We start from the raw sequence: 6,781 nt of genomic DNA, 5'->3' as shown, positions 1-6,781 counted from the left end.
TGCTATCTGAAGAGAACAGGAAGAAAGGAGGATGGGATTGACTTATATTTCTAAATTTAGCTACTGAACTCTGTAAACAATGATCAAAGGGTTGCAAGTAGGCAACATAAAAGACTCCTAATTAATGTACAGCGCTGCGTAATATGTCGGCGCTATATAAATCCTGTTTATTAATAATAATATCAATAATAATAATAATATTGGATAGCAGGATTTAGTTCTGTTAAAAAAAAAGTTGGGATGAAGGTTTAGTGCACTTTTTACTAGTTAATGGTTACATTTTCATAGAGGTGTTTATATCCACACATAAAGAGGAACAACGGAGGACGTGGATCAGAAATAGAGATGGAAACCAGGGAATGCTGTAATTAGGAATGCACACATGTGCTCCTATCTAGGGCAATGGCTGACCCAAAGGATGTTTGTCTCCAATCACGAAGCTTTAACACGAAGATAATAACGACCATAAATTATAAATATCACTGGCTGCAAATAACTTGGAAACTAAGGATCTTTATTATCCCAGTATGTCAGTTCCTGAACCGAGCCTACCGCAAAGCCATTGAACCGCGCATGAATGTCCAGCCGTTCACTGGCACTTATGACGGGTTCTTTCTACATTTCGGATTATCTCATCTGCTTTCTAATTAATCAGCGTGTCTTCCTTGATTGTTGCCTTTGTTCACCCAAATGTCCAAGAGGATTTTCATCCATTTTACAAGCAGGATGCAAGTTTATCTAATTCCTAACTTTCAATGGGGAAAATGCAGCTAATTAATGTTTCCATTTTCTGTCATTTACACTTCTTACTTTTTAAGCACTCTCACATGATGTCTTTGTAAAGATGAAATCTGGACAGGTGGTAACTATATCTACCCAGCTAAATCTATTAGCCGGGGAACGTCAATCTGCATTACCAAGAACACAAATTCTGCACTTGTCAGGAATTCATTGATTGATCCAACAACTAATGAAGCAACGCTGATCAGTTGGGATGCGTTTCGGGATTTCCATTACAATACAATTTTTGTGTCGGCTTTCTCAGTCATAATAATTTGTTACTGCTTAATGTAATATTGTTTTGTTATGCTTTACCGATACCGATAGATAGCTGAGGGGTACAGCAATCAAACACAAAGCACTGTATGTACTTGCTGCAGAACAACATGCAAACACCATTGGTTTATTAAAGTTCTCCAAGACTGAAGATAATATAATGGGAGAACCTGGGTGATCCAGCACTTTAGGTTTCTTAATCTATTTCTCCTATAATGTTCTATCTTGTCCAGGCTTGGTGAGCTTTAATAAATCCGACTCCATATCTGCACCTTTTAAATTATTTCAGCTAAACCTTCTCATTACAGATACAAAAACCTAATTTGTGGCTAGGAATCGGCAGCACAAATCACTCCTGGGATTGCAATACAACTACTTTTTGCAGTTCCAGCTCACCTTTGGAGAATCTTTCTGCAGCAGTCTTACTCCTCCTGCTGTATTCTCTGTAATATAATATAACTGGAATCCTGTAGGGAAAGCCGTATAATGATCTCAACACGCAGGAGATCCTCACCACTGGCTTTCCTAACACATACAGTAAATGCTAAGTGAATCTTCTGGCATACACCTAGATCTGAACATTGGCTTAGAATGGAGCGGCCATTTAATTAGCTGATTGATCCTGCCATGAAGGTCCTTGTATTATTCACCCTGATCCTGCCATGAAGGTGCTTGTATTATTCACCCCTGATCCTGCAATGCAGATCCTTGTATTATTCACCCCTGATCCTGCCATAAACGTCCTTGTATTATTCACCCCTGATCCTGCCATGAAAGTCCTTGTATTATTCACCCCGATCCTATAATGAAGGTCCTTGTATTATTCACCCTGATCCTGCAATAAAGGGCCTTGCATGATTCACCCCTGATCCTGCCATGAAAGTCCTTGTATTATTCACCCTGATCCTGCCATGAAGGTCCTTGTATTATTCACCCCTGATCCTGCCATGAAGGTCCTTGTATTATTCACCCTGATCCTGCAATGCAGATCCTTGTATTATTCACCCCTGATCCTGCCATAAAGGTCCTTCTATTATTCACCCCGATCCTATAATGAAGGTCCTTGTATTATTCACCCTGATCCTGCCATTAAGGTTTTCATGTTAGGTATTTCTGATCCTGCCATAAAGGACCTTTTGTTGGACACTTCCTGTTTAAAGGTGTCAGTTCTCTCTTCCTGACATTACCTGTGCTCCTGGACAACCTACAACCAGTGGGGTGTCCGGGGGGTCAGCAATCACCATCATCCTGCAATATAACAGGAATAGTGCAGCTGGTGAATGTTGTACCCTGCCATTCACTACACAAGAGAAGATTCACCTGTAGACAGTTGGTGTCAGTTGAGGAGGAATCATCCTGGTACAGATAATGCAAATGTGGCAACTTCTCTGTGCCCATTGCAGTCCTTAATATTATCAATCAAAGTGATTGTAAGCTCTTCGGGGCAGGCAAGTGGAGGAGGTCACCCAGCAGGAGTATTCATCTATAGAACATTCACACTTGCATTGTGTTGGCACATGGAGTGTTGGCGCATGGAGTGTTGGGACATGGAGTGTTGGCGCATGGAGTGTTGGTGCATGGAGTGTTGGCGCATGGAGTGTTGGCGCATGGAGTGTTGGCGCATGGACTGTTGGCATAACACAGGATAGAAAATGAATGCAGCGCACCACAATGCATAGTACAGCATTGCATAGAAATGCGAGCTCAGTGAGTGGGTGCATTGGACTGCAAATCTCACAAACACTCGTTATATAAGATTCTGCAGCCCATTAATGTCAATGGGCCCTGCAGGGAATCCCTTGTTCCAATTGGCTGGTGGTTGTAAGACAGCCCCCCCCTTATAAACACTAGCCAATGGGAATTATGCCAGCTGTATACTTTAACAACCGGCTTATACTGCAAGGTTTACAACTGTCAGACCGTTGTTATTGTGCACAGTTGGCAGCAGTTGCTGGCTATGCATTAAAAACAAATTAATATTGAACATTGAACTATTCAGTTCTAATAGAACCAAGGACAAATGTAAAATGTTTGGGTTGATTTTGCAATCAGTCTGTATTGGCCATGTTATTCTAAAAACAAGGAAAAGAATTTATCATTTGTATGGATATTTATTTTCATATTACAATGTCCATGCTCCAGGCATTTCTGATATAGTTTCTGCATTTGTACGTTTTTGCATTTTTACTTTTTGCAGTTTTTTTTGTAATGGTACAGTAATGAATGCAGAGATTTGTAGATCAGCCACTAGAGGGTGCTGTGTGCTGTCACTGCTCAAAGAGTACCTGTCACGGGTAAAAAAAACTTAGGGCTGCATGGTGAAAATGCTGTTTTCCTGGCTGTCATGCTAAACTTCAGGTCAGGACATTCAGAAGAAGACATCTGACTTTGTGATTTGCATACTCTTAGGATAATAGGAGGTCAGCAGAGGCATCCAACAGCAAACCAGAAGAACTAAACCCATTGATACCCACCTGTCCCCACTCCATTGAAGGGATCCTTCTTCTTTTCCTCTTTCTTATTATTGGCCATTTTGATTGGTCGGGCCAGGATCCCGCACACAAGGTTCATTCAGTGCCAGCAGCCTCAGGTTGCTCATGCGCACCCAAAGCTCGGCTGTACATGAGCAGCTCAGAAATTTTGACAGCCCCACGGAGCACTCAGCCAGATGAGAATGCTTATTGCTGAAGGGACATCGCCTGTCGCTTTCTGCAATACAACCCGGCCTGGTTACAATAATTTTGGGAACTTTAGTCCCACTTAAAGCCCCCTACAGATATCCAATGAATGTCAGAGGATTGGTGCTGGAAATGATCTTTTGGGATTGTTTCTAGTGACAGATGAATGAATGAGCACTAGTGGCGCTGTTGTGTTCTAAAGAGTAGGGAGGACAAGCAAGCAGCATAAATACACAATACATTAGCATGTGATGCAGAGACACAATCACAATGGTACTGGTACCCTCAGAAACATGTCAGTGAAGACACAGTCCAAACTGTTCTAATACAAAAGAAACTGTCTACCAAGACCCAACCAGTACTGTACAGAAGTACTAGAGACGTGTCTTCAGTGACACAACACCATGGTGATACAATAGGAACATGTCCGCAGAGACACAATCACAATGGTACTGGTACAATCAGAAACATGTCAGTGAAGACTAAGTACATACTGTAACAAATCCAAAAAACATGTCTACAAAGACCCAACTCAAGTATTAGAGACCTATCTGCAGAGACACAACACCATAGGAAAATGTCCGCAGAGACACAATCACAACGATACTGGTACAATCAGAAGCATGTCAGTGAAGACACAGTCCATGTTGTAATAATACAAAAAACATGTCTACAAAGACCCAACTCAAGTACTAGAGACGTGTCTGCAGAGACACAACACCGTGGTAACACGATAGGAACATGTCTGCAGAGACACAATCACAATGGTACTGGAACAATCAGAAACATGTCAGTGAGGACTAAGTACATACTGTAACAATACAAAAAACATGTATACAAGGACCCAACTCAAGTACTAGAGACGTGTCTGCAGAGACACAACACCATGGTAACACAATAGAAACATGTCTGCAGAGACACAATCATAACTGAACTGGAATACTCAGAAACATGTTAGTGAGGACTCAGAAAATACCGTAATAATAGAAATGAAAATATCTACCAAGACCCAACCAGTACTGTACGTGAAGTACTAGTGACACAACACCATAGGAAAATGTCCGCAGAGACACAATCATAACTGTACTGGTACAATCAGAAACATGTCAGTGAAGACACAGTATATACTGTAATAATACAAGAAACAAATCTACAAAGACCCAACTCAAGTGCTAGAGACATGTCTGCAGAGACACAACACAATAGGAAAATGTCCGCAGAGACACAATCAATACCTTTGTGACACGTTAGGAACATGTTGGCAGGGACACAATCATAACTGTAGTGGTACAATCAGAAACATGTCAGTGAGTTCATTCAGTACTAATAAAGAAGAAACTGTCTACCAAGACCCAACCAGTACTGTACTGAAGTACTAGAGAGGTGTCTGCAGAAACAAAGCAGCATACTGACACAATAGGATCACATCCGCAGAGACACAATCTGTATTGGTTTCTACACCCCACCTATGGGTATCAGCCTCACATTGTAATGTTAACAATTCCTCTATATGCTGGGTGCGCTCAGCTTTCATGGATTCCTTCTAGAGCATTTCACCATTTTGAGACATTTGCAGTTTAATAGTTAATCTCTAGCTGCCAACACATTCACTATTGACATTGGAATCATTCACTGCATTAGGGAATAAGCCAGGCATGAAATGCCGCAATCTTCAGAATAAAATATCCTTCTGAAATTGTGATTGGATGAGGCCAATGTTGTGTAATAGGTGAAAAGTGAAGGGGAAAGGCATCTGGAGCAGAGGCAACATGTCTGCTTCTGCCCCAACCAGCTAGGACTTTATTATTAATATTAGTTATATAGCACCAACCTATTACGCAGCGCTGTACATTCAATTATTAGATGTAAATTTCACATAAATTCAGAAAATAATGCAGCTCTGTGTGATTTCTATGCTGTCAATATGTAGACCCCCATTGGATTTAGGTTTTAACCTTTTGCTATCCCTGTACAGCAGTGCTCTGACTGGGAGATAGCAGCTCATGGAGCCAGGTAGAGCAGGCAAGAGGATTAAGACCCATTTTAGTCAAAACCAAACTCTAGGCTGATGCCTTCTGACCCCGCTTCCAAAAAAAAAAAAAAAAAAAGCTGAACTTCAACCAGTTAAAAAAAAAAAAAAACAAATGCTCTGTCTGCAATGCTCACCTTTAATCTGGAGCTGTCCCACACAGTACCTCTCTTTCCTTCCAAGCTGCCTTCAGGTTGAATTCTGCTCAGTGTCATTCAGCCTATAAGACTAAAGAAACAGTTAGAGCCCAGAGATTGGAGGTTTCAACTTGAGCATTGTGTACACTCACAACTGTGTTCCCTGTATCATTCACAAAGTAACACTGCTGGTATAAATGTCATGTGACCAATCAGAACAGAGAAAGATGAATGGAAACATCAAATAATGCTGGGAAATGTTAAGGGGTGCATAGAGGAAGGAAGGGGGGGGGGGCGTGGGGTGCAGAGTTTGGCTTTAACTACATGAAAGAAAAATCAGCTCCTGTGCCAGGCAGAGCTGTGTGGATTTCAGGAATTGATGGACAGAAACACAAATCCTTTGGCAGATAAAACGGCTCCCTGCGTCTCTATCATCCGTGCGCTTAGCTGTTTGCCAAAGCTTTATTGGTGTGTGAGCAGAGACAGATTTACCATTAGGTGATTGCATTCAAAACCAGAATAACCTAATAGATTATCAACAAATGATCATACATAAACAGGCAATGATTGAATATAGCATTCTCTTTATTTAATATAAACAACAACCTAAAAGGTAACACAACTAAAAAAAGTCTGCAGAGACACAATCAGTAACAAGTCTTTTAAGACACAATCTATACTATGCTGACACGAGCAGAAACATTTTCAAAAGGACAAAATCATTACCATGCTGATGAAACCAGGAACGTTTGTCCAGAGATGTTAGCAGTACCAGACTGGCATATTATGGAACATGTCCGCAGAAACACCATCAGTACCACTGTGACACAATTTGATTATGTCTGTAAAAAATAATCATAACTGTACTGATACAATCAGAA

The 6,781-nt window shown here is 41.0% G+C and overlaps 1 protein-coding gene across 1 annotated transcript in view; it reads right to left on the bottom strand.

Annotated features, from left to right (window-relative positions):
* LOC140324767 (neuropeptide Y receptor type 1-like) overlaps window positions 1-6,021 on the bottom strand; it is a 16,666-nt gene extending 10,645 nt beyond the window's left edge. Inside the window, exon 1 of the mRNA XM_072402872.1 lies at window positions 5,901-6,021. The gene's annotated coding sequence lies outside the window, so the exon portion shown is untranslated. The remainder of the gene's footprint in view (window positions 1-5,900) is intronic.
* Between the last annotated feature and the right edge of the window lie 760 nt (window positions 6,022-6,781).

This window comes from Pyxicephalus adspersus, chromosome 2 (assembly GCF_032062135.1).
Source record: "Pyxicephalus adspersus chromosome 2, UCB_Pads_2.0, whole genome shotgun sequence".
Lineage (NCBI taxonomy): Eukaryota > Metazoa > Chordata > Amphibia > Anura > Pyxicephalidae > Pyxicephalus > Pyxicephalus adspersus.
This window is presented reverse-complemented; position numbering and strand designations above follow the sequence as displayed.